This window comes from Ctenopharyngodon idella, chromosome 5, assembly GCF_019924925.1.
Source record: "Ctenopharyngodon idella isolate HZGC_01 chromosome 5, HZGC01, whole genome shotgun sequence".
Lineage (NCBI taxonomy): Eukaryota > Metazoa > Chordata > Actinopteri > Cypriniformes > Xenocyprididae > Ctenopharyngodon > Ctenopharyngodon idella.
The window spans coordinates 44,545,148-44,558,018 of NC_067224.1; the positions used below are offsets into that span (position 1 = coordinate 44,545,148).

A 12,871-nucleotide genomic window follows, 5' to 3' on the forward strand; every position below is an offset into this window, starting at 1 on the left:
TTTGAAGCATACAAAAAAAAAAAAAAAAAAAAGGAAATATCAGTAACATGGCGATGGTGCTGAATCTACCTCCTCTCTGCCCATTTGATGTGCATACTGACCCCGCCGGCATTAGATTGCGATGGGCAAAATGGGTGAGCAGTTTCAAACTTTATTTGAAAAAAGAAAGAAAAAAGAAATGCCATATATGACTCAAATCGGTGAATCTGTTCATTACGAACTTTCCGAACGAAGTATGAGAGAAAGGACCGTTTAGATGAACCGATTCACTAGAATGAATCCGATTTTCCAGAACTACACATGAGAGGAGGACCGTTTAAGACAAACCGATTCAAGAATAACCAGGGCTATACAAGATGGAGCCGACAGTTTGGTTGTTTACCTCCGCTCGCTCGTCAGTATACAAATGTGACATTAAAAACAGAGACTGCCGCGCTGCACAGCTAATTGTTGGGGAAAAGCAGCTTTTTACTGGAAAAGCTTTTGTTGAAAGCAGACCGTCATAATGGTGTGCAGGAAGGACACAATACTGAACCTTAAAGCTCAATTTAATTGTCATCACTTTATTTTGTAGAAATTGTTTACACACAGGTGACTATGTTACCATAGAATAAATTGTTACTGTAGAATAAATAATCACTGTAAAAACACATAGGCTATTATAAGCGTGACTCATGCTGCATAGAAAAAGTTGCTGTCGCGACTCTGGAAAGCCAAGTTTACCGGCGTGAAATAAAAACATATTATGTCCACATCTGGTCCGCGTGTAATCCACATGTACCAGATGTGGGCCGGATCTGGGCCAAACTATGTTGCTGTCTGGGAGCATCAGTGAATGTTTGCAGCTTTTTTAATAGTGGAGTCCTTCAATTGTCCTCAGTGTGAAAGATGGATCTCAAAATCATACAGTCACTGCTGGAAAGGGTTCAAATATGCAAACGATGCTGGAAAATCAAAGAATCTGCAGGGCTGAGCTCAGTTTAACTGCTCAGGACAAACAAGAGACTCATGAACAACTGTCACAAAACAAACCAACCAGTCGTTGATCATCCAGGTAACCACACACAATATTAAGAATCAAGGGTACACTGTAAACCCTAATGCTCAAAATACTTAATTGTTTAAGTTTTAATTAAGTTCGTCCTACTCTAAACTTAAAAGGCTATTAATTTTCAAACTTAAACATTGTTATATTTTAATATGGACTAAAACATGCTTCATTAGTTAACATGTTCATTTTCACCAAACTGACAATGAAAAATACTTATAAAGCATTTATTAATCCTAGATAATACTAATTTCTTAGTTAAAGTTTAATAACATTACTAAAAAGTTGTAACTATTATTTAATGGACCTGAGCTAAAACTGACAATGATCAGTTGTATTTTTTAACATTAACAAAAAATAATACCTTCTGTAACAAAGCATTCTTGATCTTACTTAATGCATTAACTAACGTTAAATAATGAGACCTTATTATAAAGTGTTACCTGTTGTTCTTTATAATTCTTTTGCACTTTAATCTGTTTGAAACATTTTACTTTGTGTGTGTGTGTGTGTGTATTGTGTTATTGTATTTAAATGTTCAGAGTTCTTTTTGTTATAAAAAAAGAGTTCTTAAACCTGTTATACTATAACAACACTTTTTTTGCATCTTATTTCAATATCGTGATAATACCGTATACCGTAATAAAAGCTTCAGCAATTATCACAACATGAAAATTTGATACCATCACATGCCTAGTGTGAACATTAACAGAAGGTGCACAGTGTCATTCACACAAACACTAAACACCATCATGGTAACACACATGACATTAAGAAATAAACTAGTATTTATATGGTGTTAGAACTGTCAACTTATTTCATTTGAATCAAATGAAAAGGATTATTTCTTAACATAAAACTGAACTGCAAACACTGAATGTGTAACAGGGAAATAATCAAAACATAATTTTGTGTCTATGGAAGCGGCAATAATAATCCTTTCCATTATAATTACAACGTATGTAATGTAAGTAACTGTAAAGTTTACTCTGTTCTTCTCCCAGTTCACCAGACACTTACATTCATGTATTTCGAAAGAAGCGGATGAATTCACGTTTTGTAAATCCAACAGATCCGAGTCTCTGAACTGCGGCATAAACAAACATGGCGGCGCCCATCGCGCATACACTGTTAGACTTTGCTGTAATTTTACAGTTACTTACCGCAAAAAATCCCAGTAAAATACCATATATATTTTTTACGGTTAACTACTGTAGTATGCACTGCATTATGGGTATTTTTTATGATATTTACAGTAACTTACTGTATATGGGAATTTACAGTACTTTACTGTTTACTCAAAAGCAGTAGTGCTACTGTAAATTAAGAAGACTGATTTCTTGAAGTGTGTATGGTCCTGCGGACTGCAGGTGATGATACATCAGGCACCTTTTTGAGCAATGTTGCCAAGCAATGTTGCATGGGCACTTTTTTCCATTGAGAATGAGCAACAAATTTCTATTTGGATACTTTAGATGGGTCGTGGGCGATTTTTTGAGATCCTCCAATCAGAATGCTATCAGCCGATCACGTGACCGGCTTGGCGCTTTCAGAAAAATTCAAACAAGATGGCGGCCTCTCTGTGGCAGGGAGCGAAGAAAAGAGCGTGAACTAATATATAACTAATATATTTTTACGCTGGTAAGTTGTCATGTGTCAACCCAAAACAGGGAATTTACCTCATTTAATGCGTAAAATACCAACATTTGTGGTAGGTAGGCTGTAATTTCACCATCGAATGTTTTCAGTTAAATAGAAAAAAGACGTAACTTTCGTAATGTTATAGTGGCGTAGGTCGTAAAGCGGGTGATGCAAAGAAGTTGCTTTTGACGCGATCATCAACCCGGGTTCGAATTCGTCTTTTGCCAAACTCGCTCTTCTCCCTTTTCACATCACAAACCCGATCGGAAAGGCATTTATATTTAATAAAAATGAAGATAATATTTTGAAAAGCTTAAATAAAGTGCCTAACAAGTGTAATAATAAAGTATTTATTGTGTTGGCAATAGTTTTGCTCCTCTCAGATTGGTAGCTGCCAACTGTCCGTAGCCATAGTTGCCCTGTCCCACAACTGCGTTCCTGCAATCATATTATTTATTTTTTAATGCGTTGGAACAGCACAACTGTGGTGATATAAATGATAATGATTAAAAATAATAATAATAAAAAATATATATATATAAACTTTGCTTAAGTCTCAAAAATTTGAATTGTTACTCGCGTGCAAAGCCCGCGCAACAAGCTGGCAGAGGGAATATAAACTGAGGTTTGTGTCGAGTGCGCGCATAACGGACTGCTGAGTGGACCGCTACGCTAACGTTAGAAGCCAGCCGAGTTTTTCTGAGGTAAGTACTTTTTACTTAACAAATTTCTTTTAAGTTACGTTTACAGCGTAAAATATTACCAATATCAATTAAATATACATATATGTATAAGAAGAAATTAAATAATAACATATTATATGCTTTTAACATGAAAGTCACTCTGAGGGAACTTCTTTTTCCTCATAACTGCCGCTTTCATTTTAAACCCATAAAATGTCATACAATTGACTGACTGTCGTTTCCAGTAAATGTACCCAATCTAGTAACTTTATTTACACGAACAATGTTTTTGTTTTGTTTTTTTGTCCCCGTCGTCAATGGCCCGTCGTCAATTATTCCTTACATATTTTATTACGGCTTCTTATTTGTTATTTCCTATTAACACATATTTACATTACTGTAGGCTATATATTCTCTTCTCTCTTTTTTCAGTGTTGATTGTTTGTCATCTGATTGTGTAAGTGATCAACCTAGCAGTCATCCTTGATTCGTGACTTAATGTTCATAACAATGTTCATTCTTCTTTTTCTCTCTTTTCTCTGTCAACAGGAGCTAACTACACCCCAAAGGCTCTTTTAAGAGCCACAACCCGGAGCTTCTTTGGCTTTTGTAAGTATATGTTTTGACTAACCATCATGTGCATTATGTGATTAACATTTTGTACATATTGGTGTAACAATACACTCATGTCACGATTCAATAAAATCACGATACTGAACTCACAATGTAATACTTATCGCGATATTTTAAGCAGAAATAAAGAAGAGTTTTTTATTATTATTATTATTAAAATAGTATTATTGTATTATTATGAGAACCCACAAATATTCCCCCAACAATATATATTGTAGTTTAATGTAGTAATGTTACTGAAACTTTATAAACTTTCATTTTTTCCCTGATGCAGTACTTGCGGTTTCAATGCAGGCATTGCGCAGACAATTCACGCAGACAAGCCATGTACGCAAACTCTCCTGGTGCTCAAAATGGCCCACCTCTCCCATTTTCATGATCGTAAAGGGAGCGGGCCTTGGCTTCCGTTCAATAAAACTATAGTTTTTCATGGTGCTAAGAGGACAGATGGCCAATTGCATGCTTCAAACTTTCGGAAATGACAGCTACAAATAAATGCTGGATTCAGTCTACACCAGACAGAAATATGACATGTTAAGATAGTAACAGATTAAAGCAATGTAAAAGCAGTCTAATAGTTTAACTGAAATATGTTCATACCAAAATACTTTTGAAATTCTATTCCAGTTATTGGTAAAAGTGATCACCCAAAAATGAAATTTCTGTCATTAATTACTCACCCTCCTGTCGTCCCAAACCTGTAAGACCTTCATTCATCTTCGGAACACATATTTTTGATGAAATCTGAGGGTTTTGAACCACACATAGGCAGCAACATCATTGCACCTTTTGAGGTACAGAAAGGTACTAAAGACATCATTCAACATTAATGTTATGAAGAGACTAGAATATGTTTTGTTTGCAACAAAAATAACTTTATTCAACTATTTTTTCTCTTCAGTCTCCTACGCTGTTGACGTAGTGAACACAGTGCAGAGCTTTCGTGTTTACGTCAGATAAATGTTAGATTTACGTTTATTGGCCGATGCTGTACATCTAAAACGCTTTGAATAACAGCTCAACGCTAAGAATTTTTTTATACTGGCCCGGTCGGGCCAGTGGTTAAAATTTTTACTTGCCCCGCCAAAATTTTCACTGACCCCACAACAAACAATTAATAAAGTAAAAGAAAAGAAAATGGGCCTATAAAATAAGCCTAGTTATTGTTTTTGTTGTCTTTGTTACATTTACCCTTAATAAATAGGGTTATGACACCAAAAGCTACTAGCAGAGAACGTAGACCATCAAGCAGAGAAGCTACAGCGCGCGCAGCCGCTCACAACATGAAAGCCCTGTTTAATGGTGACGATGGAGGAGAGAACTAAACAACTAAACGTCTGCTTATACTTTAGGCCTGTGATATTAAGCTAATTTTATTTTTGATTTTGATTTTGGCTTCCAAGGATCAGAAATAAGATATCTGAGGTAAAACTATTAAAAACTAGCCACGTTTCGTCTAGCACCTTCATTCTATTCACAGCTGTGTGTGCGTTCGTTCCTCCCTAAACCCAAACTTGACGTCAGAATCAGTACAATCGGTGATTGTTGTAAAATGCAGTCTTTACTGTTGCTAAATTGCAGTAAATGTTTGATAATTATTATCAACGTTTTAAAATGTTAAAAGCACAATAATCTGCACAATAGACGCTGTTCCTCAGGCTGAATTGTGTGTGCGTGCTCCAAAACGGATCGCAAATAGACAAACAAATTACACGTTGGGCTTCAGGTGCACGTTCAAGCGATCAAATACACACAAAAGTATGTTAAAAATGACCGGATTGCAGCGTGTTTAACTACTTAAATGCAGTTTATATCGTAAGTGTACATGAACAGCTGGGAGAATATCCGATGTGTGTTAATATCTATTCTCTTAAAGTGACAGCAGTCACCTTCTGACAATTGTGCCATCAGTGTTAATCAAACAACAAAATGCAAAGAGAAAATCACTCACATATCTTCTTCTGAATATAGTTAGCTTTAATAAGCATTAATCTATTAATTTACACTGTGAAAACCATGCAATGTTATTTTACATTTGGTTACTTTACTTAGATTTCTTTTATAGGCTAGGCCTATATTATTTACCTGAACACATGAACAAATGAAAGCACTTTATTTCATTTGTATCTTTGTTTTATTGTATTTGTCAGTTTGTTTGACTTTGTTTCTTTGTTCATGTTCTTACTGTATCTTATATAAAATACCAAAAATGCCAGACATAATATAAAGCAATGTTAATTCAGCTCTTTATGTGTGTATATATATATATATATATATATATATATATACACATTTATATTATAAACAAAAAATATATACCTATATTAAATTATATAAACATAAAAGCCTTTTTGCCCCTTATCTTGAATTCTGGGGGCATTCTAAAGGCATTTTAATCGACTAAATCACGCAGTAAAAGCATACACTCTAATATGCACATGCACCAGTCTTACCTTGACTACGTCACATAGTGCATGCGTGCACTCAATGGGTGTGTTTTTGTTTGTTTTTTGTAAAGTGAAGGCCATACTCGATAATTTCAGATTGTTAAATCAACAATTATGATGTCATAGACGATATATATCGCAAACCCTACAACACTGACCCGATCGGGCAAGTGACTGTTCCGTCTACTGTCCGGAGCGTCGTTTACACTGGCCTCAGGAAATCGGGCAGTCCTTATTGTTGAGCCCTGAATAATCATACGACTAAAACTAAACATCCCAAATCCATTCCTCTTAAAAGATCAAAAAAATGTCATAAAGGCATCGTAAAAATAATCAACTGAGTGGTCTAATCCACTCGATTTATTATTTTTACGATGCCTTTATTATTATTATTTTTTAAGTTTATAGGAATGGATTTTAAATGGATGGACCTCGCAGGTTTCATAAAAAAATATCTTTGTGTTTGGAAGTTGAACGAAAGTCTTATAAGATTAAAATTACACGAAGTTGAGTACATGATGACAGGATTTACATTTTTGGGTGAATTATACCTTATAAAAACTGCAAACTGAGCCTTGGATAAAACTAACTCTATATCGCCAATCATCGTTTACATCAATGATGTATATCGTCACATTTTTGTATTGCGATATCTCAATATTACGATGTGTTGTTACACCCCTACTTGTAATCTATAATATTTTATTATTTCAACAATAAAACAATTGCCTACATTTCTGCCTATTTGGCATCCATTTTTTATCTTGTTGTGATTGTTTTATTGTGTCATTTGGGATATGCCACTGCATAACATGACAGAGTAATTAAAAATGATTAGTTGCATGCACTTAAACATATGTATGCATTATTTTATATGCAGATCATATCCTGCCAGAGATCAGAGAAGACAGAGAGAGACCTGAGCACATGCAAGTATGTACAAGTGCACATACTGTAGTTTGTGTACCTCTGACATGAGAATTTTCTGCAGGCATGTAAAAAAACATCAGCACACAGCAAACCATAGGTTTGCTTGTGGAGATGAGCAATGTCCTGCTTCTTTTAAAAACTTTAGAACATTTAGATCCCACATCCCATCATGCCTAAACCAGAAAATAAAAAAAATTCTCAGTCCAGAGGTACTCTTGCGTGCAACATTAAAGGATGTTCATTTGTGGCAGACAGTCTTTCAGCTTTGTATGCACATTTGCGAAGCTATATTAGAGATGGAAAGAAAGTTTACTGCCCCTTTGACAACTGCCAAAAATATTTCAGAGTAAGGTCATCCTTTTCTGCGCACATTTCAAGAAAACATTCCCAGGTGGCCACTGCCCAGATGTCAAGTCCCTCCAAAATCAGTGGTGCTCCTGAGTGCGAACTTTGTTTTTCAACAGAAGATCATGAAGAGGATGTTGAGCATGATGAGCATGAATCATTTTTGCATAATTTGGCCCAGTTTTATCTGAAAATGCATGCAAAAATGCAGTTGCCAGCTAGCACCATACAGTGCATTATTGAAGGATTTCAGCATGTTCATACCTCCAGTTTGGCAGACTTCTTTGACAAGTTGAAAGAGAAGCGTTTAGAACTGAATATTCCACAAACTAAGATAGATCAAATAATTTAGTCTCAGTAAAGAGGATCTCTTCACTCTATACAATGAAGGACCACTGAGATCAGACAAAACAAGAAAAACATTCTACAAGCAGCATTTTGATTACACTGAGCCAATACAGATTTATCTGGGAACTGATACTGCTGGCAAAGAGCTCTTTTGTCAGTATGTGCCTATCAAGGAGACATTGCAAACCCTTCTCAGACAATCCAGTGTTAAAGTACAGTGCAGCCAAGCAAGATTGTAAACTTGTAAACTTGTCTTGTAAACTCTTATTTATATATGAGTGTTGGAGGGCTTTTATTTTGGAATTTAGCAGCAGACACAGGCTTTGTGCTGTATTGCCAGAGAGGGATACGCAGCCTCACTGCGCTGGAGACCGCAAGAGCTCTGGGATACACAAAGTACGGACACACACCTTTTTAACTTTTATTGAATCTTTTTAAATGTTTATTGAATTTTTAGACCAAAAAAAAAAAAAAAAAAAATCTAAAAAATAGTTAGCTTTTTGTTGAGTATCATATTTGTTATGTCTCATTGTTGTGCTCCATCTAGGGAAAAGAGTGCAACATGAAAGACTTACATAGACAGCGAAATTGCAAAACAATAATGAATTTGTCTTTAATTGGGAATCTAAGTTCAGGAGCTGACAGAGTCAAAATAACTAATGAAACGTTCTTAGTTTTATTTCCTAAATATAATCATAAAGAAAATACAATACGCTAACCTAACTGCCTTAGTGATGTGAGAAACGCAGCTTTTCGAAACTTTGAATCAATTGAACCAATTGATTCACAAAATGATTCACTGTTTTGAAGCGCTCGAAACGCCACACGTTGGTGACCCCTGCCGGTCAGAACAATGTAAATGCAGCAAAAACTCAGCTCAAACATGCAACAACAAAAAACACCTTTTTAGGCTACAAAACAATTGCAAATGTTTTATTGAAGGTGTAATCTATTCAGTAATCATCATATACCAATACATATGAAGTGTCTTTAAAATATGTGTTATTTTATTGACTTGTAGGGCTTGTTTTATGGAAAGTTTGGCTAATCAAACCAAGACACCTTTATATGCAACTCTTCCTTTTTATTATACAAATGTCTCATTAAATGTATACAATTTTATGAAATTAATTTGAGATCAGATAAAAACCATACAGAGTTCACAGAGATCAATCGCCCCCTAGCAGCGAACCATTGAAATGTCAAAACATTTCAAAACAGTATGATGTAAGAAGCCTAGTTTACTGGACTCACAATTTGATATGTGTTCACTGATTCAAAACAGGTTTCGAAGCTTCACAAAGCATGTTTTGAAAGCGCCCATCACTAAACTCCTAGCTAAAAACAAAAAGTTTACAATAAACAAAAATGGCATCTGATTCCTTACTTTCCCAATCCTCAGTATTTACAATATATTTACAAAACTATTTACAAAGCCAAGTGAACAATAATTAATGACATAATTTACATTTTGGGGTGAACTAACCCTTTAACATATACAAACTCTGCACTCCAAACCAACTCCCTGCTCAGAACACAGAATGTCTCTAGAGGAAGTGATGATGTGCTTTTTAAAGTAGTGTGCACCAATCAGGACATAGCATCAATCAGCCTGCAGGAGCCAATCAGATGACATTCCTGGACAGACACAAACACTCCTAAAACAACAGAGATATAACAAAACACATAAACTAACCTTGGTTGTAACAATCTGATATAGTGAGAATATGGATCTCACACTCACAGAGGAAAAAAAACCCTCAATTTTACAATTGATGCTGATATTTGCAATTTGGTGCAACCTGGCTATTAAAAAAAATGTCAGGCCTGGAAATGAATAAAATCATACGCGTCATTGTAATATCTATATAGTCAATTATGTTTTGCTCTAAATTTTTTAACTAGCTAGAAAAAGCTCTATAAATATTGCTATCAAATGATTTTTTATGATTTAAATTCTCATCTGGTAATCACAAAAACCTAGACAAGTCATGATAATTCATTGGATTCATCCTCAGTCACTCACAAACAATAAAAGTCAGACATCAGTGTGTCTGTTTGTCTCTCAGGGCCCGTCATTATGCTGGAGGATTCAACGAGTGGCTTCGGCGGGAAGAACTGTGAGCAGAAAGAGTCGAGCATCAAACTTGACAACAGAGGAATGAAGCTTATTTCAGCTCTGTTAAGGACCTAGAGGAATATGACTGAATTTATACGGCACTTGACTGTTAAAATGACAGCACAGACCAAAAATGTAGTATTTACAAAATCCCACAGATGTGTCTATATATTTTGCAAAGACTCAATAAATATTGCATCATTTATGATACAGTTTGTTTGTTTTTATGCCATATGATTGTCACCATCGATATAAGATGATTTGTCGCACATGTATGTTTTCCCAACTAACTGAAACAAACACTCTGAAACAGACAATCAGACTCTGAATTCATGATCGGGCATCGACCACACTGATGATGGTAGAAGATTATAATAACAGGGATTTACTAAATTAATCAATCTGAAATTCAGAATGCTGTTTCTTTGCAAGAGCTGTGGTGGTCTGCAAGCGATTAAAATTCATATCAAATTCATCAGCCTTATTTAAATTATTTAAAAGAAATGTGCAAAACAGTATGTTTTAAATGTTGTGAGAATTAGTGACAAGTTGGAGTTTTCATATTGGCTATCCACATACCCGATCATAAACAAAAACACCTTAAATTTTTCAGCACTTTTTCAAGAAAACCCAAAGCAGCGGTTCTCAAACTTTCGAGACAATAAATGTCCCACATGATCTGATCATCACCATCTTATGAGTGCCAATAGGTTTGACTTGGAAAATGGATTTCAAATTGACAATTCTGAATAGTGAAAAATAATTATGTTTAGTTATTTCAGCAATATTTTTTTAGTAAAGTGAAGTGAATTTGGTGTTGTTCACATCTTCACATAAACACACTGACACAGGCACTGAGAGTTTGAATATTGAGTTTAGTATTGAAGAATGAAACAGTTTTCTGAGTAGATGTGTGTGTCCTGTAACACTATAAAATTGAGAAAAAACTTGATCTTATATGAATGCAAGACATGCTCAAGAATTGATCTTGATGTCTGTCACGTTTCCGCCCACTGCTGTCTCCTTCCACTCCCCACCAGAGGTCTCTGTTTCTACATTAAGACTTTTTCATTGCACACATGCAGTCACTTCACTCTGGACTACATTTCCCACAATCCCTCACCTAGGAACCAATCATGCACTCACACCTGTTTCCCATCAGTGACCCTTTATAAGCTGCACTCACACACACTCATTGCTGAGTATTGTTTAGCCTTTATCCGACCTTGTCTCCGTGTTTCATTGTCCTTGCCTTGCCTTGCCTTGCCTTGCCTTGCCTTGCCTTGCCTTGCCTTGCCTTGCCTTGCCTTGCCTTGCCTTGCCTTGCCTTGCCTTGCCTTGCCTTGCCTTGCCTTGCCTTGCCTTGCCTTGCCTTGCCTTGCCTTGCCTTGCCTTGCCTTGCCTTGCCTTGCCTTGCCTTGCCTTGCCTTGCCTTGCCTTGCCTTGCCTTGCCTTGCCTTGCCTTGCCTTGCCTTGCCTTGCCTTGCCTTGCCTTGCCTTGCCTTGCCTTGCCTTGCCTTGCCTTGCCTTGCCTTGCCTTGCCTTGCCTTGCCTTGCCTTGCCTTGCCTTGCCTTGCCTTGCCTTGCCTTGCCTTGCCTTGCCTTGCCTTGCCTTGCCTTGCCTTGCCTTGCCTTGCCTTGCCTTGCCTTGCCTTTGACCCTGGACTGTTTTCCATGTTTTATGATCGTTTGCTGCCTGTCTTGACCATTGCCTGTGTCTTGGATTACTCTTTTGTCTTGCCCTCCAGCATCTGTTTGCTGGTGTTTGACCTCTGCCTGTACGACTACGCTCATTTTAATAAAGCCTGAACTTAGATTCCCAACTCTGTCGTCCAGTTCCCTTCGTTACAATGTCTTGATGGAGTTTCACTTGTGCCTTAGAGGAGTTTCATTGATGAATTCACAAAAATTAAAATCCATAATAAAAACACTCACCTTTGCACTTTAGTACATGATAGATGACATTTATATTTATGTACAGGTAGGTGTGTATCTTTATTTCTTTATGTATCTCTGTATCTTTGTTCTGTTGTCCTTTTTTTTTTTTTTTTTTCTCTTCTACCTATTGGCTTATTGTTATGTTATGTCACCTTTCACTCTTTCAATAAAAAAAATAAAAAAAATAAAATAAATAAAAACAGTCACTTACCAAACAGGCCCAGTGAGTTTTGTACTGATCAGCCTCCGTTAACCTTGTCTGATAGCTGCTCAAACTGGCAGACATGTTTTTCGAGATGCGTCAATGTCCTCATAGACAGTTATGACACCTCAGACGAAGACACTGCAGGCCAATTTTCAATTTAAATGTAATTTCGCATAGGATAATAAAGCCTTTTTTCCGCCTTTATAACAGTTAAAGCACCACTAACGGCCTGATATCCATAAAAGTTTCCATGCTTCTTTAGAATCATGTGACGCACACGCACACCCGATTTTGTGAAGCTGTACGCAAATCAGGCAGCAAGGGCCACTTTCAGCCATTTCATGGGATTTGCCATAAAAATACAATATTTTTACACCTTTTTAACAATTATAGCCCCGCCTATGGTTCTATCTCCATAAAAGTATGCAGGCCCCTCGTATGAAGACACTGCATGCCAATTTTCAAGTCGATCGGACTAACGGTGAAGTAGTTAAAGCTGTTTTTGTTTTTTTTCCTGTTATAGCACCACCAAGT

General features: G+C 36.3%; 1 protein-coding gene across 1 annotated transcript in view; it reads left to right on the plus strand.

Moving 5' to 3' along the window:
* Positions 1-12,871, plus strand: part of LOC127512290 (cystatin-B-like) — a 50,327-nt gene that overhangs the window by 3,451 nt on the left and 34,005 nt on the right. The window lies entirely within an intron of this gene.